The sequence below is a fragment of the Dendrobates tinctorius genome, unplaced genomic scaffold, assembly GCF_039654945.1.
Source record: "Dendrobates tinctorius isolate UK_male_01 unplaced genomic scaffold, ASM3965494v1 ptg000014l, whole genome shotgun sequence".
NCBI classification, from domain to species: Eukaryota; Metazoa; Chordata; class Amphibia; order Anura; family Dendrobatidae; genus Dendrobates; species Dendrobates tinctorius.
The window spans coordinates 25,792,929-25,817,200 of NW_027361682.1; the positions used below are offsets into that span (position 1 = coordinate 25,792,929).

Sequence of the window (24,272 nt, forward strand, 5' to 3'; positions counted from 1 at the left end):
TTAGAACAGAGTGGCGATCTGCTGCACTCGGCTATTTTCGGTAGTCCCATAGTCAGTAAATAGAGCGCCGATGTACATGCTCAACCCCATCTCCAATCTAGAGCAACGTTCTGAAGATCATTGGGGATCTCAAGTTCTTTCTTATTCTGTTGATAAATGATAATATACTGGGTTGGGACAAAGAGTAACTACAATTGGAAATAACCGGCCGACATCTTCCTATAGCCTCCCAACTTGTGGTATGTGTACCCCTGGTGGGGTACTTGCCATATATCTAGAGAACTTGTTCTCTTCTTGTATTGATATTCCATTGTGTAGCTCAACGTATGATCATAGACTGGCAGGTATAATGATTATAATGCATTGATGGGCTGTAATTGAGTATGGAGTACTTGGCTGAATGAAGAACTGTTGTAAAAAATATTCATTTTGATTTTGCTGCTGGCTCTCCATATTGTCCAGTATTCAGGATTACAGTAATACTATACATGGGGCATGCTCATTAGTTTTCCATAGCGGCAGTCATTATGTCCAGGCCCCTTCCCCCTCCAATGTTCGGGGGTAGTTTTCTCCATATGTTCTATGAGTCCCCAGCTGGGATATTTCTTATTAAATACTTCCCAAACGCTGCCCTCGCCTGCCTTCCTATGGAGCACCTTTGCAGACTGAGTTGATTTGTGCTGAGGCATCTCATTACTGCCTCTTATGATCTGGTTACCTGGGCGCCAGGAGCTCGTAGGTTTACAGGAAACACTTTTTTTTGTTGGAAATCCGTGTCGATAAAGATCACTTGGAAACTTTGTTTTCCACTCGAACTTGGAAAAAAAGCAACTCGCATGCTAATAAGTGGTTTAACCCTCTGCTCCGAACCATTATTTTCCAGGTCTGTCTCCCAGAAATCCAGAAACTTAGGCTTAGATAGATGTTGTCATAATAACAGTGAATGAAAAATTTTCTGTATTAAACAAAGTCAACTAAAGTCTCTATCTTATACACCCCATGACAATTGCAACACCTCTTGAGACTGCCATAATACCATGATAGCCACGATGCCTCACATGATAGCCAGCCACAGAACACAATGATCTACATGGCCATAATGACCCATCTACATGTGCCCTACATAAACAAAGCTCAAACTTTTAATACTGATTGCTCTTGGCTTTTTATGTTTCTTCAAGTGCTAAAGGGGTTGTCCAAGTTTAGAAAAAGCATGGCTGCTTTCTTCCTGAAAAGTTGTCAACTCTTTCCGTAGGTGTTTAGTAATAGAGCTCAACTCAAATGAATTAAATGGGTCTAAATTGAAGTATCAGTTATAACATGTGGGCTGGTGTGGAGCAGTTTCTGTGAAAAAAGAGAAAAAAATAATCAACTTTTTTTCATCCTGAACAAACCCTTAGGCCGGGGTCACACTTGTGAGTGCAATGCGAGAAACTTGCTCCTCAATACCCGGCACTGCCGCCAGTGGTTCGGACCTGAGCGTTCAGCTGCAAAGAAAGACATGCAGCTGCACACTCCGGTCCTGAGTGGCGGCAGCAGTGCCGGGTATCGAGGCGGAAGACTCGCACGAGTTTCTTGCGTTGCAGTTGTAAGTGTGACCCCAGCCTTATCGGAAACCTGAGAGCTTATACGTGCTGCCCGAACTACAGTAAGCATGAATCAGACACCAGCCGTATAATTTACACCAGGTATGTTTTACTCTGAAACACTGTGACATTTCAGCAAAAACATAAATTTAAAAGCCGCTTGGAGACTATGTGGCTCTGGTAACTAGTCAAATGGGACAGTCCTTGCCAGTTGTTCCCCGCCCTGCTGTATAGGGAGAGATCTGTCCTCAAGGAGAGCTTGGGGGGAAGAACGGTGTCTGATTGGGGTTTTTTGAAATTCATTCTCAGTCAAACCTCCATCTAGTAACAGTTCTCAGTACGAAGACAAAGGGCAGAATTTTTAAGTCAGATTGGTAACCGATCAGGGAAGGCGGACTTCTTGCAACATAGATAGTTAGTGAGAGATCAGGGCAGGCGGCAAACAGTCACAGTTAGAAATCATAGGAAAAAAGGAAAGACAGTAAGAATATGCACCATAGCATCTACAGTATAAGGGTTCTTTAAGAATTTTGGGCTGGAAGCAAATTGAGCAGAAGAGTTTTGTCATTTGTGGACCCTTTTAAGAGTCCAGAAATCAGAGTGTGTGTGTATGAGGTCCCAGAAAAAGGGCAGAAGGTAAGGAGCAGAAGGTCGTATCTAAAGCTCAGCGAAGCAGCACAGTGGAGGGAGTCTCTGGTGCCCAGGAGCACAGCAACATTGGCCACAGCAGTAAGAAACTGTGCACACATTTTATTGCAAAATATTCGTCGTTCTGATTGAGCACAACGGATACAGTCATTTAAAATATAGTACACTATTTGTGATCATCCCCAAAATAGTGCCAACCAAGTCTTCCCAGTATTGTGTAAGAGCCTATGACCAATGAGGGGATCTTCTGGTAAATTGGTCATCCAGTATATATTGGGACCTCCTAACTCCTCCAGATAGATAGTGTTGGGGAACAGAAAAATTGGGCATTTTTAATTTTTTTCGTCTTCCCGAGGAAATAAGCCAATGCCAAACGTGTTTAGCAGTGATTTACTCTAATCTACCCATTGGAAATACATTGCTTAGCAAAAGCGAGCTTGCAGGTGTACAGGACGACAGGAGAAAGAGTAACTGGACAATCATCTTTTGTCAAACAGGAATCTAAGGTGTGTGGGCAATTAAAGAAACCAAACTGACCCTGTTCCATAGGGATACAGGCCTGAAAGGCATGGATGTAAACTTTTTAATACTTACCGATCTACTAAGAAGTGTTGGGTATCCTCTAATTTTACAGACTTATATTAAAGAACCACTATATTGAGGTCCACCATTGAGGAACATTTACTAAAACTAGTACAAGGATTAGAACAAGTTCCCCGATAGCCTATAGCAACTAATTGGATTGGACCCACTCCAAGCCAATTCCATCACTCTGGAAAATGATTACTGGAAGCCAATTTGCTACTACTAGCAAATTTGCCATGTTTCCCAGTTTCCTCCATTGGCTTTCGATGTATGCCCAAAAATTATTGGTTGCACCAATTAAGAGCTGAACCTGAGAACCACGAAGAGTAAAGCAGAACCCATCATCAACCTCTGCTCTCTGACTTCTCAGAGGACCTTTTATTCTACTGTGCATTATGAAGAAGCCTTTGGCTGTCATGGATCCAAATTACAGTCATCTTAAAGGAATCCCGGCGAACCGCATTTCGAATTAATAAACCAAGAACTATTTGGAAAAATTAGAAAATTTTGAAACAAGATGAGATGAATCAGCTCTGCCCCGAGGCTCACCATTAATTTCCTCTTTAAAAGGGGTCAAATTAAAACATTTGTCTCGAGAGATCCTGGTAACCTGGAAGGGTGAAGTCGTCAGTGGTGCCTGCAAGGAAGAGGAGATAGACAAGTAGTTAAATGATTATCTTGCCAACTAATTGTCTGGGCACAGCTCTTATTTTTTAATGGCACAATATACAATAATGGTTCCTTTGTGTGAGACGCAGGGATGTGCACACAAACGTTTCTGTCTCATGTTTCATCCTATAGTTTAAAGTGGAAGATAATATGAAGTGCCGTAGACAAAGTATTTGTCCAATGTGAAATAAAATGTGCAAGAATGTCATAGAAGCCAGATACCTGCGCAGCCTCGAAGCCCCAATCAAAAATGTCCTACGATCGATAGCAATCTCTTCCCTACATTCACCACCCTGGTATCTTTAACCCCTTTCTGCCATTAGACGTACTATCCCGTCCATGTGCCCTGGGACTTAATTCCCAGGGACGGGATAGTACGTCTAATGCGATCAGCGGCGCCCACGTGGTGAGCGCCGCTGATCGCGGCCGGGTGTCAGCTGATTATCACAGCTGACACCCGGCACAATGTGCCAGGGGTGGTCACGGACCGACCCCGACACGTTAACCCCTTGTACACCGCGATCAAACACGATCGCGGTGTACCGGGAGTTAAAGGGAAGCATCGGCAGGGAGGGAGCTCCCTCCGTGCTTCCCTGAGCCCCCCACAGCAGCACAATGTGCAGCGCTGCTGCGGGGGGCTCTTTCCCTACAGGCCCCCGGATCCAAGATGGCGACGGGGGCCTGTAGGGAGCTGACTTCCTCACTGCCTGCAAAGCGCAGGCATGAGGAAGTCTGCAGAACTGCCTGTGACAGATTGCTGATCTGTCACAGTGATCTGTGATGTGACAGATCAGCGATCTGTCACAGGACAGTGATGTCCCACCTGGGACTATGTAATAAAGTAAAAAAAAAAAAAAAAGTGTAAAAATAATTTTAAAAAAATCGCTAAATAAATTAGTAAAAAAAAAATATTCCCCAATAAATTCATTTTTTGAAAATAAAAAAAAACAATAAAAGTACACATATTTGGTATCGCCGCGTCTGTAGCGACCCGCCCTATAAAACTGTCCCATTAGTTAACCCCTTTAGCGAACCCCTTAAAAAATAAAAATTAAAAACGAAGCAAAAAATAATGATTTATTATCATACCACCGAACAAAAAGTGCAATAACACGCGATCAAAAAGACGCATATAAATATCCATGGTACCACTGAAAATGTCATCTTGTCCCGCAAAAAACGAGCCACCATACAGCATCATCCGCAAAAAAATAAAAAAGTTATAGCTCGCAGAATAAAGCGATGCAAAAATAATTATTTTTTATATAAAATTGTTTTCATTGCAAAAAACCGACAAAACATAAAAAAAGACCTAAATGAGGTATCGCTGTAACCGTACCGACGCGAAGAATAAAAGCGCTTTATCAATTTTACCGCACGCGGAATGGTGTAAACGCACCCCCCCAAAAGAAATTCATGAAACGCTGGTTTTTGTTCATTCTGCGTCCCAAAAATCGGAATAAAAAGCGATCAAAAAATGTCACGTGCCCAGAAATGGTACCGATCAAAACGTCAACTCGTCCCGCAAAGAATAAGACCTCACATGACTCGGTGGGTCAAAATACAGAAAAATTATAGCTCTCAATATGTGGTGATGCAAAAACTATTTTTACAATAAAAAGCGTCTTTTAGCGTGCGACAGGCGCCAAACATAAAAACCGCCATAAATAGTAAATCAAACCCCCCGTTATCACCCCCTTAGTTAGGGAAAAATAACAAAATTTAAAAAAGTATTTATTTCCATTTTCCCGCTAGGGTTAGGGTTAGGGTTAGGGCTAAGGTTAGGGTTAGGGCTAGGGTTAGGGCTAGGGTTAGGGCTCAGATTAGGGTTAGGGGTGTGTTGGGGTTAGGGTTGGAGTTATAATTGGGGGGTTTCCACTGTTTGGGCACATCAGGTGCTCTCCAAATGCAACATGGTGTTTGATCTCAATTCCAGCCAATTCTGCGTTGAAAAAGTCAAATGGTGCTCCTTCCCTTCCAAGCTCTGCCATGCGCCCAAACAGTGTTTTACCCCCACATATAGGGTATCAGCATACTCAGGACAAATTGCAAAACAACTTTTGGGGTCCAATTTCTCCTGTTACCCTTAGGAAAATAAAAAATTGGGGGCAAAAATATCATTTTTGTGGAAAAAAATGATTTTTTTATTTTCACGCCCAGGCGTTATAAACTTCCGTGAAGCACTTGGGGGTTCAAAGTGCTCACCACACATCTAGATAAGTTCCGTGGGGGGTCTAGTTTCCAAAATGGGGTCACTTGTGGGGAGTTTCAATAGTTTAGGTACATCAGGGGCTCTCCAAACGCACATGACACCCGCAGACCAATCCATCAAAGTCTGCATTCCAAAACATCACTACTTCCCTTCCGAGCCTCGACGTGTGCCCATACAGTAGTTTTCTCCCACATATGAGGTATCAGCGTACTCAGGACAAATTGGACAACAACTTTTGGGGTCCAATTTCTCCTGTTACCCTTGGGAAAATAAAAAATTGGAGACTAATTGATCATGTTTGTGGAAAAAATACAATTTTTTTATTTTCATGCCTGGGCATTATATACTCCTGTGAAGCCCTTGGGGGTTCAAAGTTCTCACCACACATCTAGATAAGTTCCTTAGGGGGTCTAGTTTCCAAAATGGGGTCATTTGTGGGGGGTTTCCACTGTTTAGGTACATTAGGGGCTCTCCAAAGGCAACATGACACCCGCAGACCATTCCATCAAAGTCTGCATTCCAAAACGTCAATACTTCCCTTCCGAGCCCCGACGTGTGCCCATACAGTAGTTTTCTCCCACATATGGGGTGTCAGCGTACTCAGGACAAATTGGACAACTTTTGGGGTCCAATTTATCCTGTTACCCGTGGGAAAATTAAAAAAAGGGTACTAAAAGATGATGTTTGTTGAAAAAATACGATATTTTTATTTTCACGCCCGGTCGTTATAAACTTCTGTGAAGCACTGGGGGGTTCAAAGTGCTCACCACACACCTAGATAAGTTCCTTAGGGGGTCTAGTTTCCAAAATGGGGTCACTTGTGGGGGGTTTCCACTGTTTAGGTACATCAGGGGCTCGCCAAAAGCAACATGACACCCGCAGACCATTCCATCAAAGTCTGCATTCCAAAACGTCACTACTTCCCTTCCGAGCCCCGACGTGTGTCCATACAGTAGTTTTCTCCCACATATGAGGTATCAGCGTACTCAGGACAAATTGGACAACAACTTTTGGGGTCCAATTTCTCCTTGTACCCTTGGGAAAATGAAAAAGTTGGTGACTAAAAGATCATGTTTGTGGAAAAAAATACGATTTTTGTATTTTCACGCACGGGCGTTATAATCTTCTGTGAAGCACTGGAGGGTTCAAAGTGCTCACCACACATCTAGATAAGTTCTTTGGGGGGGTCTAGTTTCCAAAATGGTGTCATTTATGGGGGGTTTCTACTGTTTTGGTACATCAGGGGCTTTCCAAACGCGACATGGTGTCCGATCTCAATTCCAGCCAAAAACGTCAAATGGCGCAGCTTCCCTTCCGAGCTCTGCCATGCTCCCAAATAGTGGTTTACCCCCACATGTGGGGTATCAGCGCACTCAGGACAAATTGCGTCTGTAGCGACCCGCCCTATAAAACTGTCCCATTAGTTAACCCCTTTAGCGAACCCCTTTAAAAATAAAAATTAAAAACGAAGCAAAAAATAATGATTTATTATCATACCACCGAACAAAAAGTGCAATAACACGCGATCAAAAAGACGCATATAAATATCCATGGTACCGCTGAAAACGTCATCTTGTCCCGCATAAAACGAGCCGCCATACAGCATCATCCGCAAAAAAATAAAAAAGTTATAGCTCGCAGAATAAAGCGATGCAAAAATAATTATTTTTTATATAAAATTGTTTTCATTGCAAAAAAACGACAAAAAATAAAAAAAGACCTAAATGAGGTATCGCTGTAACCGTACCGACGCGAAGAATAAAAGCGCTTTATCAATTTTACCGCACGCGGAATGGTGTAAACGCACCCCCCCAAAAGAAATTCATGAAACGCTGGTTTTTGTTCATTCTGCGTCCCAAAAATCGGAATAAAAAGCGATCAAAAAATGTTCGCTAAAGGGGTTAACTAATGGGACAGTTTTATAGGGCGGGTCGCTACAGACGCAATTTGTCCACTCAGGACAAATTGCACAATATCTTTTAGGGTCCTGTTACCCTTGGAAAAATAAGAATTGAGGGTTAAAAGATCATTTTTGTGGAAAAAATATGATTTTTTAATTGTACGGCTGTATGTTATAAACTTCTGTGAAGCCCTTGTGGGTTCAAAGTTCTCACCACATATCTAGATAAGTTCCTTGGGGGGTCTAGTTTCCAAAATGGTGTCATTTGTGGGGGGTTTCTACTGTTTTGGTACATCAGGGGCTTTCCAAACGCGACATGGTGTCCGATCTCAATTCCAGCCAAAAACGTCAAATGGCGCTGCTTCCCTTCCGAGCTCTGCCATGCGCCCAAATAGTCATTTACACCCACATATGGGGTATCAGTGTACTTAGGACAAATTGCACAATAACTTTTAGGGACCTATTACCCTTGGAAAAATAAAAATTGGGGGTGAAAAGATCATTTTTGTGGAAAAAATATGATTTTTTAATTGTACCGCTGTACGTTATAAACTTCTGTGAAGCCCTTGTGGGTTCAAAGTTCTCACCACATATCTAGATAAGTTCCTTGGGGGGTCTAGTTTCCAAAATGGGGTCACTTGGGGGGGTTTCCACTGTTTAGGTACATCAGGGGCTCTCCAAACACGACATGGCGTCCGATCTGAATTCCAGCCAATTTTGCATTGAAAAAGTCAAATGGCGCTCTTTCCCTGCTGAGGTCTGCCATGCGCCGAAACAGTGGTTCCTCCCCACATATCAGGTATCGGCGTACTCAGGACAAATTGCACAATAACTTTTGCAGTCCAATTTCTCCTGTTACCCTTGGTAAATTAAAAAAATTGAACCTGAAGTATTTTTTTAGTGAAAAAAAGTTAAATGTTCATTTTTTTTTTAAATATTCAAAAAATTCCTGTGACGCACCTAAAGGGTTAATAAACTTCTTGAATGTGGTTTTGAGCACCTTAAGGGGTGCAGTTTTTAGAATGGTGTCACTTTTGGGTATTTTCTATCATATAGACCCCTCAAAGTGGCTTCAAATGTGATGTGGTCCGTAAAAATAAAATGGTGTTGCAAAAATGAGAAATCGCTGGTCAACTTTTAACCCTTATAACTTCCTAACAAAAAAAAAATTTGGTTTCAAAATTGTGCTGATGTAAAGTAAACATGTGGGAAATGTTACTTATTCAGTTTTTTGTGTGCTATATCTCTGTGATTTAAGGGCATAAAAATTCAAAGTTGGAAAATTGCGAAATTTTCAAAATTTTTGCCAAATTTCCGTTTTTTTCACAAATAAACGCAAGTTATTTGAATGAAATTTTACCACTAACATGAAGTACAGTATGTCACGAGAAAACAATGTCAGAATCACCAGTATCCATGGAAGCGTTTCAGAGTTATTACCTCATAAAGGGACAGTGGTCAGAATTGTAAAAATTGGCCTGGTCATTAACGTGCAAACCACCCTTGGGGCTTAAGGGGTTAAAGATATAAAAAATAGCTAAAGAATGCTCTGAAATGGGCAATTACTCTATGGGTATGTGCACACGACATCTTTTTCAGGGTGATCCACTCCGTAACCCGCCTGAAAAAGCGCTTAAAAAAATGGTAAAAAGATTGACCATATGCATTGAATGGTAAAAAACGACTTTCTGTGTGCGTGTGTTTAGTCTTTTTGAGCTTCTTTAATCACTCGGAAAAGTGTGAGACAGCTAAAAGAAGTGACATGTCCATTCTTTTGGGGGCTTACAATCAAAAGTTTATCTCAAAATGTACCAAAAAAACACAAGGAAAAACTTCAGAAAAACAGTGAAAAGACATCAGAAACAGATGTTTCAGGACAAAAGATGCCGGTGTGTTATGAAGTGTCTTCCTCTAGCAAGACTAAAAGACATTGTGTGCATATATCCTAAAGGGATTTTCAAGGACTACATTGGTGGGAAACCAAATTCTAGTACCCCACTGATCATCTCAATTATGGAGACCGGGCTGCATTTCCAGGAAAGTTGTTGTGCCAAGTGTGGTGGGACTATCACTGTTCAGACATTGATGCCAATTCTAAAAAAAAAAGACCATCTATATTTGAAGGGGTATTCCAGCCAGAATCATTTATTCCTATCCACTAGAATAGAGATATATTTTAGAGAGGTGGGATTCAACCACTGAGACCTCCACTGATCACCACTATAGTCCCCTTTTTCTATCAGCTAGCAGTAGCTGGGCAAAACTGACCATTGCTGCAATCCAACTCCTCCTAGCGGCCTTTCTTGATTGGGAAAATTTGAGTATTGCAATAATCCGCTCTGATGATAGTTGTGGTCCCTGAAGTCAAATCCATGCCCATTCTAGCTTTCACCATCTATCCAACAATCCAGCTCCTTCATTGTTCAAAATTGCAATGATCCCATGGATGGGACGCAACTGATCAGATATTGGACTGGGACTGGGAACATGTTCTTATACTGTGCATGTATACCAACTTATACTCCGACTCATTTATTTTGGTTTGCTTATTCTAAGGATAGTCAATTCAAGCTTAAAGAAGTATTCCTACCTCAGAGCTTTAACACATGTCCATTCGACTGGACATACAGTACAGACCAAAAGTTTGGACACACCTTCTCATTCAAACAGTTTTCTTTATTTTCATGACTATGAAAATTGTAGATTCACTCTGAAGGCATCAAAACTATGAATTAACACATGTGGAATTATATAATTAACAAAAAAGTGTGAAACAACTGAAAATATGTCTTATATTCTAGGTTCTTCAAAGTAGCCACCTTTTGCTTTGATTACTGCTTTGCACACTCTTGGCATTCTCTTGATGAGCTTCAAGAAGTAGTCACCGGAAATGGTCTTCCAACAGTCTTGAAGGAGTTCCCAGAGATGCTTAGCACTTGTTGGCCCTTTTGCCTACATTCTGCGGTCCAGCTCACCTCAAACCATCTCGATTGGGTTCAAGTCTGGTGACTGTGGCGGCCAGGTCATCTGGCGTAGCGCCCCATCACTCTCCTCCTTGATCAAATAGCCCTTACATAGCCTGGAGGTGTGTTTGGGTTCATTGTCCTGTTGAAAAATAAATGATGGTCCAACTAAACGCAAACCGGATGGAATAGCATGCAAGATGCTGTGGTAGCCATGCTGGTTCAGTATGCCTTCAATTTTGAATAAATCCCCAACAGTGTCACCAGCAAAGCACCCCCACACCATCACACCTCCTCCTCCATGCTTCACGGTGGGAATCAGGTATGCAGAGTCCATCCGTTCACCTTTTCTGTGTCGCAAAAGACACGGTGGTTGGAACCAAAGATCTCAAATTTGGACTTATCAGACCAAAGCACAGATTTCCACTGGTCTAATGTCCATTCCTTGTGTTCTTTAGCCCAAACATATCTCTTCTGCTTGTTGCCTGTCCTTAGCAGTGGTTTCCTAGCAGATATTTTACCATGAAGGCCTGCTGCACAACGTCTCCTCTTAACAGTTGTTGTAGAGATGTGTCTGCTGCTAGAACTCTGTGTGGCATTGACCTGGTCTCTAATCTGAGCTGCTGTTAATCTGCGATTTCTGAGGCTGGTGACTTAGGTGAACTTATCCTCCGCAGCAGAAGTGGTCTTCCTTTCCTGGGGCGGTCCTCATGTGAGCCAGTTTCTTTGTAGCGCTTGATGGTTTTTGCCACTGCACTTGGGGACGCTTTCAAAATTTCTCCAATTTTTCGGACTGACTGACCTTCATTTCTTAAAGTAATGATGGCCACTCGTTTTTCTTTGCTTAGCTGCTTTTTTCTTGCCATAATACAAATTCTAACAGTCTATTCAGTAGGACTATCAGCTGTGTATCCACCAGACTTCTGCACAACACAACTGATGGTCCCAACCCATTTATAAGGCAAGAAATCCCACTTATTAAACCTGACAGGGCACACCTGTGAAGTGAAAACCATTTCCAGTGACTACCTCTTGAAGCTCATCAAGAGAATGCCAAGAGTGTGCAAAGAAGTAATCAAAGCAAAAGGTGGATACTTTGAAGAACCTAGAATATAAGACATATTTTCAGTTGTTTCACACTTTTTTGCTAATTATATAATTCCACATGTGTTAAATCATAGTTTTGATGCCTTCAGAGTGAATCTACAATTTTCATAGTCATGAAAATAAAGAAAACCCTTTGAATGAGAAGGTGTGTCCAAACTTTTGGTCTGTACTGTATATCCCAAACAGTTGGGGGTAGTCTGCTGTGACACACATCAATTGACTTAAAAGTGGATCCACTCTCTCATTACTCTTAGCTGCAAGGTTTGAGTGGATCAGCGATTGGGCATATTCAGCTGAAGATCCGGTGATCATGGCAGGTCCAAGAAGTCAGACCCCCAACATATTTATGCTAAATGGTCAGAGTCCCAGTGATGAGATATTGATGGCCTATTTTAAGGATAGACCATGAATAGTTAAATGGGTATTACAATAGGCATGATTTATCACCTACCACTGAATACTTGATACACGTCCAAACAGGTGGGAGTTGAACTGATCACCAAAATGGTAAAACCACAATCCCAGTGGAGAAAGAGTTCTTAACCTTTACTCAATCCAAATTCGACTCCTATCTCCTTGTTGCAGTTGGGATGCGCTCTCAGTGGCTAGAGCCCACCAGTCTAGTATTTTTCACCAAGTCTTCACAAAGGTGAAAAATCATTCAGGTTAAAATACCCGCTTAAGTGAAGAAAAAAAAATATGTTAGTGTTTCCTTATAAGTAGTCCTTGATACTGTACCAAAACAAGAATATATATATATATATGTGTATATATATATATATATATAAAGCTCAATGCGGGTGTGTATGTATGTATGTATGTATGTATGTATGTCCGGGATTGGCATCCGCACCGTCGCAGCTACAGCCACAAAATTTTGCACAGTCACACGTCTGGACCCCGAGAGCGTCACATGCTATGTTGTGAGGCAAAATTTTAACCCCGCGTGTTCCAATTCACTAAACAATTTTGCCTCTATCTACATAATGGGGAAAAAGTGAAAGGAAAAGTTTTGGAGGCAAATTGACAGCTGCCAGATGTGAATAAGGGCGACTTAAAGAATGAGAGCGATGGCGCCAAAGAGTATATACCGTACAGTTGCTAAGGTGGGGCCCTGACATGGGATACTCACCACACACGGGGATATGAACACACACACAAAATGCGCCACACACTACCACGTGCTTCAACACATATACCACCCTCACCACACATTTCACCACACATACACCAACCTCACCACATAAAAGTCGAAACACAAAAGTCGCCACTCAAAACTCGCCACTCTGTCCCAGAGCTGTTTAAAAGATGAAAAATGAGCTGTGATTGGTTGCTATCAGCAGCAGTTTTCTTTGTAGACAGTTGTGGTAACTGAGCACTATTATTCTTATCATTTCTATGGTGTTATCGTCCTTCTGTAAAGCTGGAAATAACACAATTTATTACCGTGCCAACACAGACCACCCTCTGACACAGACTGCAGGGAAAGCCAAGTATCACACAGGATAGGATTAGATACATGGCTCAGCAGTCAGTATCACACAGGATAGGATTAGATACACGTCTCAGCAGTCAGTATCACACAGGATAGGAATAGATACAGAGGTCAGCAGTCAGTATCACACAGGAGAGGATTAGACACATGGCTCAGCAGACAGTATCACACAGGATAGGATTAGATACACTTCTCAGCAGACAGTATCACACAGAATAGGATTAGATACACGGCTCAGCAGTCAGTATCACACAGGATAGGATTAGATACACGGCTCAGCAGTCAGTATCACACAGGATAGGATTAGATACACGGCTCAGCAGTCAGTATCACACAGGATAGGAATAGATACAGAGGTCAGCAGTCAGTATCACACAGGAGAGGATTAGACACATGGCTCAGCAGACAGTATCACACATGATAGGATTAGATACACTTCTCAGCAGACAGTATCACACAGAATAGGATTAGATACACGGCTCAGCAGTCAGTATCACACAGGATAGGATTAGATGCACTGTTTTTATGTGCAATATAATCATCATAATTTGTTATAACTAACCACAGTTGGTTACTATGCCCAGGCAACGCCGGGCTCTTCAGCTAGTATATATATATATATATATTTCTGTTTTGGCTACCCTATAGGATAAAATATGTATTCCAGTAATTTTAAATTTTATAATACTTCACGGCCCAAGGTGTTCAGGGGAAAAATCTGGGTTTTTCTTCCTTCTGTTGGCACATCCTTCCTCCTAGCATTTGTCATTAATTAACAGAAAAGATTTGCCATACAGCCTCCACATCCACAGCTTTTCACGGGCTGAGTGATAATGACCCTGGAGACATTGACCTGTGACTTCATTTTTTCCCCTTTCGCACTGGAGCCTCTTACTAATTTAGGACACCAGAGAATTGTACTTTCACATTTCCTTCCCATCCGCAGCCACCCCACTGGGGTCTGCAGGCTTAGAGTCCTCTTTAAGGAGGAAAATAGAATTCCTTACATAGTGGAAGCTGTCCTCTGGAGTAGAGGAAGACAAAAAGTGCCAACGACTGGAGACGTGAATGACAACTTTGCCTCTTTGGTTCTGTTTGCTTAAGGTTTAGGTGCAGATATAAATCTTCTTTCTTGCTCTAAGGGTCCCGTTATACTAAGCGACGCACCAGCGATCCTGACAACGATATGACCTGGTCAGGATCGCTGGTAGGTTATCCAAACCAAAACTCAATAGTGAAAAGTAACTTGGCACTCAACTTAAGGGTCCATAGAAGAAAATTTTATTATGCAGTCTGCAAAATGTTTCGGCCTACATGGCCTTCATCAGTCTGTAATGGAAGACTTGTAGGTGAGCTATTCGGATCACTAGTATCATATATTAATTCAGAATAGTTGTAGAAATAACCTGTTACGTTGAAAAGGAGGCTTGTTACAGTTTCTCTGTAGTTATATTAGCTGCCGTGTGACAGTATAGCAGGTCCTTATGAGGCATGGGGGGGTCAGTGGTGATGGGCGTGAGGCTGGATGCAGTTTCCGCCATAACAGGTTCTTTCTACAACTATTCTGAATTAATATATGATACTAGGAAGCCGGATAGCTCACCTACAAGTCTTCCATTACAGACTGATGAAGGCTAAGTAGGCCGAAACGTTTTTCAGACTGCATAATAAAATTTTCTTCTATGGACACTTAAGTTGAGTGCCAAGTTACTTTTCACCAGAGATCAGGACCAGCGAGGACGTGGGTAACTAAGCGCCCGCGTCGCTTAGTTACCAGCTGTGCACCCTGGATACCAGCGTGCTCGCTCTGGCCGCTGGTATCCAAGGTAAACAGCGGGTAACTAAGCGCGCGCGGCTTGGTTACCCGCGTCATCGCTGGTCCTGATCTCTGGTGAGAGATCACACCTATCCTTAGAAAGCCAACCCTTGACCCAACCTCTATATCCAGCTATTGCCCAATATCGCTGCTCCCATTCAATTCCAAACTCCTCCATACATCTCTGAACTAATCTCCCAATATCTTCCCTCACGTAATCACTGGTCCTCCCAAGACCTCCTTCTCTCCTCCACACTTATTCGCTCCTCAACCAACCGCCTCCAAGACTTCTCCCGAATATCCCCCATCCCCTGGAATTCTTTGCCCCAACACGTCCGACTATCAACCACATTCGGATCCTTCAGACGGAACCTGAAAACCTGAAAATCCACTTCTTCAGGAAAGCCTACAGCTTGCAATGACCCCACTGCCTCCTCACCACTACCGGAGCTACCACCTCAACCAATGCCGAAGCTGCTGCAACCCACCAACACCTACTGTCTCCTTCCCACCATCCTGTAGAATGTAAGCCCACAAGGGCAGGGTCCTCGCCCCTCTGTATCAGTATGTGATTGTTAGTTTGTTTACTGTAAGTGTTATCTGTAATTTGTACAGTATGTAATCCCTACTCATGTACAGCACCATGGAATCAATGGTGCTATATAAATAAATAATAATATTAATAATAATGAAAGTGGATCCTTTATTTTACTTCATCCTGGAAAACACCTTTAATCTGTAGAGCTGCAATGATGTCTAAGAAATAGTTAACCAGTTAACATAAACCCTTAACTAGTAGTGATCTACGTAGATGAGTGAGGAGTGTATTAATGAAAAGATCCCTGGTTGGATAAGAGCAGTGAAGGTTTTAAAAAGAAGATGCCTAGTCACCTAGAATAGTCAAGGGATTTATGATAAGATCCAAGCTGGTCTAGGGGTTTGAGGAGGTTTACAGCTACATCCCTGGTGCTAGGGTAACAAAGGGGTTTATAGTTACATCCTTGGTGTATGGTAATGAAGGGGTTTATAGTTACATCCCTGGTGGTCTAGAGTAAACAAGGGGTTTATAGTTACAGCTCTGATATTCTAGGCCATTGAAGGAGTGTAGTGTAATGTCTGGTCATCTAGGACAGCTATGAGATTTATGATAATTTATGGCATTTTTTGTAAAATCCCTGGTTGTCTAGGGCATTAAAGAGGTTTATAATTACATCCCCGGTAGTCTAGGGCAGTAAAGAAATTCATTGCAAAGTCCCTGATTGTCTAGGGTAGTTGGTGATATTAGGTAGTGTAGTGCAGTGGTAGCACACTATGCAGTTATGAGGCAGTGACCCAGCGAAGTTCAAAGCAAAAACCCTCTTTAATGTTCAACTCAAAAAAATACAGCACACGATATCCTCAAGGTCGCAGCCGGGAAACATATCCTCTGGATTACATTCACTACACATGCCAGTCCTCCTCTTGAGACTAGTTGCCGTGGGCGACTGCACCAACATGTTAATGTTCTACTCACAGCATTACACAGCACACGATATATTACGGATCGCAGCCAGGAACCATATCCTCCAGTTTACAGTCACTAAACATACCAGTCCTCACCTTGACAATTTGCCGTGGGCGACTGCACCACTGTGTACACTGTGGGTGCCCGGTTATTCAGCTGCCTTGGCTGTTTGGCTCTGCTTGCCTGCATTTTCTCACACAGGTAGAGCTCTGCAGAGCCTCCTGCTCTGTACTCCTGCCAACACCAGACTGACACTGACTCTAAACCTGACACACCCAAACCCTAAACTGCAGGGTTTTTAATTAGCAACCTGTGGCCTTCAGCCACATGGAAAACCTGGCCAGGAATGAAACAGACTGCACCACTACCATCTGTAGTCTGTTTCAATACACAAAAGCCCAGAGCAGGTTTTCCCTAAATCTGCCTTGGAGAACCAGCATGTCCAAGACCTATACTCACTTTATTCTGCATTGCAACCACAGCTAAGCCTGTGACTGTGTAATAGGGGGCCAGGACGGTAGTCAGAGCCGAGAACAACAGGGCTCTGGTGTCCTGACCTCCGCCCACAGAAAAACCATCAGGTTCTACCGGCGTACCTGTTCGGGGTGCTGGTCCACGGTCAGGGATTCCACTGCGGTGCCAACCAACTCCTGCACACTTGGTTCCAGTGCTCAGGGTTGAAATAACGGACACAGATACCGGTTCTGATACCAAATCAACAATTTTACTTTCTTTTCCAACGGTCCCAGACACATCAGTTACGTTACAGTTCACACAGCCATCCTCCTGCACTTTCCCTTGCTTACTTTCTGTATCCTCAAGCACATTCCAGGGTAGTAGCGTCCTTGGCGGTACCTCAGCATCACTCCTGTGGGACCTCAAGATATACGGGATCCCGTTCATCTGCTTAACCTCAGACTTGCAGGCTTCAGCCCTAATTAAGATCTGCCACATGGTGAATACTCTGCGCCCTGCACGACTCTTGGACCACTTCTTCCTTTCCATTCCTGCTGCTGTCATAAACTGTAATTTCCACGGGTGCTCTGATCTTATCCAACACCCATCTGACTGCGCCCGTGGTTTTCTGCTTTTCCACAACGTTGCGTAGCTGCTATGGCATCCTGGGCTTAGAGACCTTGTGGACTTGTCGGGCATGCTCGCCCTTCTGCCTTATCCATATAACCTACACTTACTTAACCCATAGCAGCTCCTCCTACGATTAACCCTTATGTGAACTACCTATCAACTATACCTAACAAGGCCCACTAGTATACCCTCATCTAGTGGCCCACAACAGAACTACGCTTACCCAGTCTATGGAACTATATATTAACAGTGCCCTCCACTATTGAACCTGAAGGATGCACTGGCTTACCCTAATCTAAGCATCAATATACAGCATACAATACAATATAATATATTACATCATGGTAACACATAATGTGGCAGTGCCAATGAACAGGAGGTAACACACCACAGTGTAGCAGTACCGAAACACCATAAGATCTGTACATTATTTACAATATATACGAGGGGCACCTGAAAACTTCGAGGCCCACCCATGAAATCTTTTTTGCATGGTCTTGTTTTGCAATGCAATATGTTATTTAGTTGAATGGTCTCATGAGCAATCTGGAATTATTTTGATTTTTTTGTTTCCGTTATAGCATTTTAAAGTTGGGTCGCAAGGCTGAAATATGGAAATGGAGAAGTTGGCAAAGTTCACACATCGGCAGTTGCAGTGGCTGCAATTCCACCTTCCACCAAGGTGCTTTTTCATCTGTGAGAGTAGGTGATAGTCCGAGGGAGCCAAATCAGGGGAATAGGGTGGGAGCTGAAGCAGTTGGAAACCACAGGAGTGAATTGCAGCAGCCGATGTCTGAACTTTGCCACCTTCTCCATTTCCATATTTCAGCCTTGCGACCCAACTTTAAAATGCTGTAACGGACACAGAAAAAAATCAAAATAAATCCAGATTGCTCATGAGACCATTCAACTAACTAAATAACATATTGCATTGCAAAACAAGACCATGCAAAAAAGATTTCATGGGTGGGCCTCGAAGTTTTCAGGCGCCCCTCGTATTACTATTAGAACTCCTTAAAGGGGAGGTGGCATTAAAGGGATATTCTGCTCAATCCCTTACATTTCCAAAGCCCTCTCATGGCCTCAAAACACCTACAGTACATGTGCATCCTGAGGGGAACACACAGCGCCCCCTACATGTGACACCTGTCACTGCCTCACAGTAGTGATTAGTAAAGGGTTTTTTTGTAATATCACTGGTTCTCTAGGGCACAAAAGAGGTTCATGGTGGAATCTTTAGTAGACTGAAACACTGAAAGGGTCTGTGTTGGGTCCAGAGCACTGAAGGGAGTTTATGGTTACATCCATGGTGTATAGGGTAGAAAAAGGCATTTACTGTTACATTCCTGGTTGTCTAGGCCATTAAAGGGGATTATACTTAACCTCACTTGTGATGTGGAGTAGTAAAGAAGTTTATTGTAAAGTCCCTGGTGGTCTAGAGTTCTTTGTTAAATCATTGGTGATTAAGAGGAGTGATTAGTGAAGGGGCTTTTTGTAACACCCATGGTTGCTCAGAGCACAAAATGGTTTTTGGTTACATCCTAGCTGGTCTAAGACAATGGAAGGGTTTATGGTTATATCTGTGTTGTGGCCAGGGCACTGTACAGGGTTCATGGTTACATCCGTGATGGGGTTTACTGTTACATTGTTGATTGACTTTGGCACTAAAGGGGTTTATAATTACATTACTGAAGTGAAGGGGTTTATTGTAAAGTCTCTAGTGGTCTAGGATAGTAAAAGGGTTCTTGGTTGCATCCTTGGTGATAAAGGGTAGTGATTAGTGAAGGGTCTGGTTGTCTAGAGCACAAAAGGCTTTTTGGTTACATCCCTAGTGGTCTAAGACACCAAAGGGGTTTATGGTTACATCAGTGTTGGATCCAGGGCACTGAAAAGGGTTCATGGTTACAGCCCTGGTGGGATAGGGTAGTGAAAGAAGGATGGGAATTTTTGGGGGTATTTTTAAAACCAGAACTTTTGAAGACAAAATACGCTGCTAATTCTGGGAGCTTCTCAGTATCTACTTCCAACATCACATTATCTTAAAACACATTTGAGTTTAAAAAAATGTCTGGATCTCCTTACACTTGGACCGTGTACAAATGTTGCATTTGGATCTGGGACAAATCCCTTGCTTATGTCTCTTGCTTTGTAAGTGAGAACAATCAACTTTTTAGGAGGGGTGGGAGGTGTGGGTGAAAGCTTGTTGTGCATCCATCCTTTCTCCGATTTGGCCAGCTACATGCAAGATGGCATTACAGGCTCTTGGCCGAGGTGCAGGTGTCAGGGACCTGACAAATAGACGTATACATACACGTGTGAACGTACATTGAATTGAACAGTCTTTTATTTCGTAAATTGTTCTCATTTGGAACATATCGTGGTCTCGCTCAACTGACTTCTGTTTACTTCTGATATTACTTAATTGAGATGAATGAGGGAATGGTTTGGCCTTTGAGTTGCACATCGCAACGCAGCAACTTCCTCCAGCTGTACGAGACAAAAAAATGGAAACTTGCCTACTGCAAATCCCATTAATCCAGGTCCAAAAATACAGTACAAAACCTCAACAAATCAATGTTATCCTTCGTTCACAAGAACACTGGTGCTTATGAAAATGGGTAAATTAACAGTGACCCAAAACACGAGTGTAACATTCTAGAACAATGCAATATAAATGTATTCTAGTAAAGGTTGTGCATGCCAGGGGTGAACGTCAACGTCGTTGGCCTTCTTTTCTGAATTATGGTTTCCATAGTTGTACACTGGTGCAAAACTAAGGCCTCATTGAATCATGAAGTACAAAACCAAACTCTACCCATCTTTAAAATATACAAAACATTGCAATACAACAACAGTGATATATAACACTGCAGCCCTGGGTTTGAATCCAACCAAAGGCAGGATTTGCATGAAATGTGTCTATGTTCTTCCAGTTGATAAGAGGGTTAATCCAACTGGGACAAAACTGAGACTCTAGTGTGGAGTAAAGACCACTGCACTATATGAAGCCTACATGTGCTACATTTTTCACCCACTTTAACAATATTTTACCGTATGTGAAAACTTCTTCACTGAAGAAAAAATACAGATATGGAAGGCTGACATTGTTACTCAGCAAGCCCAATTCCTACGTCAGTTCCCAGTGGGTATCCAAGACTTCTGTCAACAAATGCAACTCAGTGCTTCCGCTTCTGTTCCTGATTTCACCCACAGTCTGTCTGGATCTAGCCATGGCTATCCATCTCTACTTAGCCAAGTCCCATCTCTCCATCTCTCCTTGGCCAGGTCACATCTCTTGATCTCTCCTTGGCCAGGTCACATCTCTCCATCTTTCCTTGGCCAAGTCACAGCTCTATTTGGCCAGGTTCGGTCTCTTCATCTCCTTGGCCAAGACACAGCTCTCTTTGGCCAGGTTCGGTCTCTTCATCTTCTTGGCTAGGTCACAGCTCTCTTTGGCCAGGTTCGGTCTCTTCATCTTCTTGGCTAGGTCACATCTCTCCTTGGCCAGGTCACATCCCTACTTGGCTAGGTAACTGCTCTCCATCTCTCCTTGGCCAGGTCACATCTCTACATTTCTCCTTGCAAATGACGTCACCCATTTAAAGTGATGTCATTCTCCAAAGTGTCATTAGCTTTTGTTTGTGGGTTTCAAACGCTGAGTAAGATTTACATTTTTCTTGATCTTGACCTCGGCCTTGTCCTGTCTTGCCTTCTGATTGTTTCCTGGCTTTCTCCTGACTTCATTTCTGGTTTACCCTTTAGTCTGTTGCATTCTCAATTACCTTCTGGTGAAAACCATAGGCTCCATACCTGACCACAGGTCCAGCAGCTCTGTCATGGCCAATCTGTGACTATTCTGGAAATCCTTCTGCGAGAGTTAGAACGAGGATTTGGAGCATATCTTCCTCCTAGATTCCGTCATCCCTTAATGGACCGGTATGGTTACACATATGCATTGTAGCTCCATTCATTAAGATTTCCGTCAGTCCTACACTGAATGGAGCAACACCACACAAGTCCAACCATGCTGCTTGAGAAAATCCTGTGCCTGTGTATGCCAAAGCTCTAAGGCAAGGTTGTTTTTCAATAAGGCAGTGACATAAGGAAACCTTATAGGAAGTAGAGTGTGGCACAAGAAGGCAAATTCACTAATTTTGAAGTTATTCTATTTTGTGATTAGCCAAAAAGCCAGCCATTTCCTGACTTTCCATTTAGAGGGGTTTGTCAGTTCCAGAAAATCCATATTCTTTAGTTGTAGCTTCAGGTTTAAGAGCCTGGTTTTGTCTGCTTTTTCCACAAGCCCTATACCCAAGGCCCCTGTTACCAACACTCTCAAGATAATTTGGAATGAAGTTGTCAGTCAATCTTCACCAACAAAGGAGCTTTACTGTGAAAAACTCAAATAAACTTCCAGGAGCCCGTCTCTTGCATCTCATCATCTCAGGATGCTGGTAGAAAAATAAGTCAAATTCCAAGGACAAGCTCAAATCCCTTGTAAATTTCATAAAGTTGATTAAGTTTCATGTCTTTTCCTCCCATTGAAATGATCTCTTGCTTTTCAGATATTGCAGAGCAGGATATATACTAGCTTTACTTCCTCAGTGTAACTTAAGAAGCAGAGCAGGGGTCCGAGGCTCACGGCTTACACCATCGCACTACTCTAATTAAGAAACCACCCCACTGAGCTGAGACTAATCTAAATAAAATATAAAAGGAAATCAGGTTCCAGCCTCTGTTTCCCCATGTTAAACCAATCCTGGATACTGTGTGCCCTCGCTGGGATACTGTATACCTTGCGGTTGCTCTTGGCACGCAGAGTGGACTTCGCATTGCACCATTTTACATATGCTATGTATATGATTCAGGCGCAGACAGTGTTAGGCTGTGTGCATACTATTTATTTTATTCTCACGTTGGCGCCCTGCATCCGAATGAGCTGAAAAAAATAGCAACGCGACACAATAAAAGTGTGAGAGCAGGGACTCCCTCTCTGAATCTACGGAGGGTTGTTCTTTTGCAAGGTCGTACGACACATGATATTTTTTAGCATATTGATCTGGTGCCCTCACATTTAGAGCTTTCGCTAACTTTCAGTCATATTGGACTTGACCAAGGAGTTTGCAAATTTCAATAGAGTTTAAAAGCCGATTTCCCCCCTTCAGAAGCAAATGTGATTATTTTAGTGACCAGAAAATAAAGAGAGCCCAAATAGTTAAGCGTTAACCCCAAAGTTTTTGGCTTTGCTCTTTTGGATTTGTTTAGTCCTACTTCATTATTGGTTCCTAAATTTTGAGCACATTTGCTAATTTTCAGGTGAATACTGATAGTGGAGGTATAGGCAGATGATAGCCGCGATACTTCTCAAATGAAATCTTTTCTATTCCCCTTCCATGCTTTCTCCAAAGCTCCTGAATGTGCTTTTGGGTGAGGTTGATGGAGCATCTTGGCCTTAGGCACAATAAGCTTTCCGTAACTTTATTTTTCAATTCTTGATTAGATCTGGGAAGTTTCACCATTATCCAGGAGACCCACAGATGTTCCTGGAGAGTTGGTACAGTAAGTATGATGTACATTGAGTCTTTTAAGCCTATAAGTTGGATATCTACAAGATGTTTGTGTCACCAATAATGTGCCAAAGATAACCTGAGACCAGGGTCAAACTGACTCAATTCAGAGTCCCAGAAGATACTCTAGTGAGCCCATCGTCTAATACCAAATGGGCCCAATGGTCCGATAGAAAACAACTTCATGGTTCCCACAATATTAACATAGTGCCTAACAAAAAAGTCAATGTCACACCAAATTCTCCACAACATTATTAGTGTCCATGTGTACTTTTCAAAGTATCCTAAAAAGTAATTGTACCACTAACAAGAGTGTACCTAAAAAGTAAAATTAGTCACCGAACCCCATTTCCATATTGCACACAGTAGTATAGGCTTCCTTCGGTCTGTAGCTTGTGTATGCTACAGGGGCAAGTAGATGTGATGACGTAATTGTGTTTACCTGAACCAAGGATCTGCCCATAGGCTTCAGGACTAATATGGTCTTTGGTCTGAAAGGGTGAAAAGCGGAGCACTGATCAAATAGCTTTTAAGCTTTGCTGCCATTTTTAGAGTCCTCTTCAGCTTTTTTTTGCTGGGCACCATGTGGGCATCATTTATTTTGTTAGAATTAAGGATGTAGACTTTACACTGTTATTGTGGAGGACATTTGGTACCACTACTGTTAAGGTATGCTGTAAGGGGGTACATCGGTTGGACACTAGGTCAATAACCTACCCAAGACTAGCTAATCATGACAGATGGGGTGCAAACCCCTGCTCTGGGGCAATTCTCTCAGACTGTGAGGTGCCAGACGGCCAAACCAACCAAAGACTTGTTTGACCAGTAGACGCTCCTCAGCATTAACATAGCAGGAATTTTTGGCTTTTCCATAAGTGTTTTTGGCATTTGCGTTCTGCGCTTTTATACATTATCAAAGCTTCAATACGCTGAACTCTCATCTAAAGCAAATAAATTGTTTTCAAGAATAACATTTCCACCCATAAATTTTTCTTTTTACAAATATTTATCCTAATTAACAAGCAATTATCTGGTTCCAAGATTTGTTTTGTTTGTTTTTGTTGTTTTTTTTTATTTTTTTTTTTGTTCCTTGTTGGTTTTATACACCTTTCCTTCATCCGAGAGCTGGAACCTGTC

General features: G+C 42.4%; 1 long non-coding RNA gene across 2 annotated transcripts in view; it reads right to left on the reverse strand.

The window, feature by feature from the left end:
- LOC141072855 (uncharacterized) overlaps positions 1 to 24,272 on the reverse strand; it is a 164,405-nt gene that overhangs the window by 107,073 nt on the left and 33,060 nt on the right. The window contains exons 3-4 of one of the 2 annotated variants that reach the window (XR_012226880.1): positions 3,369 to 3,456; positions 719 to 1,344 (exon numbers count right to left, since the gene is read on the reverse strand). This is a non-coding gene — a long non-coding RNA (uncharacterized lncRNA). The remainder of the gene's footprint in view (positions 1 to 718; positions 1,345 to 3,368; positions 3,457 to 24,272) is intronic. The other variant, XR_012226881.1, reaches the window with a different exon arrangement.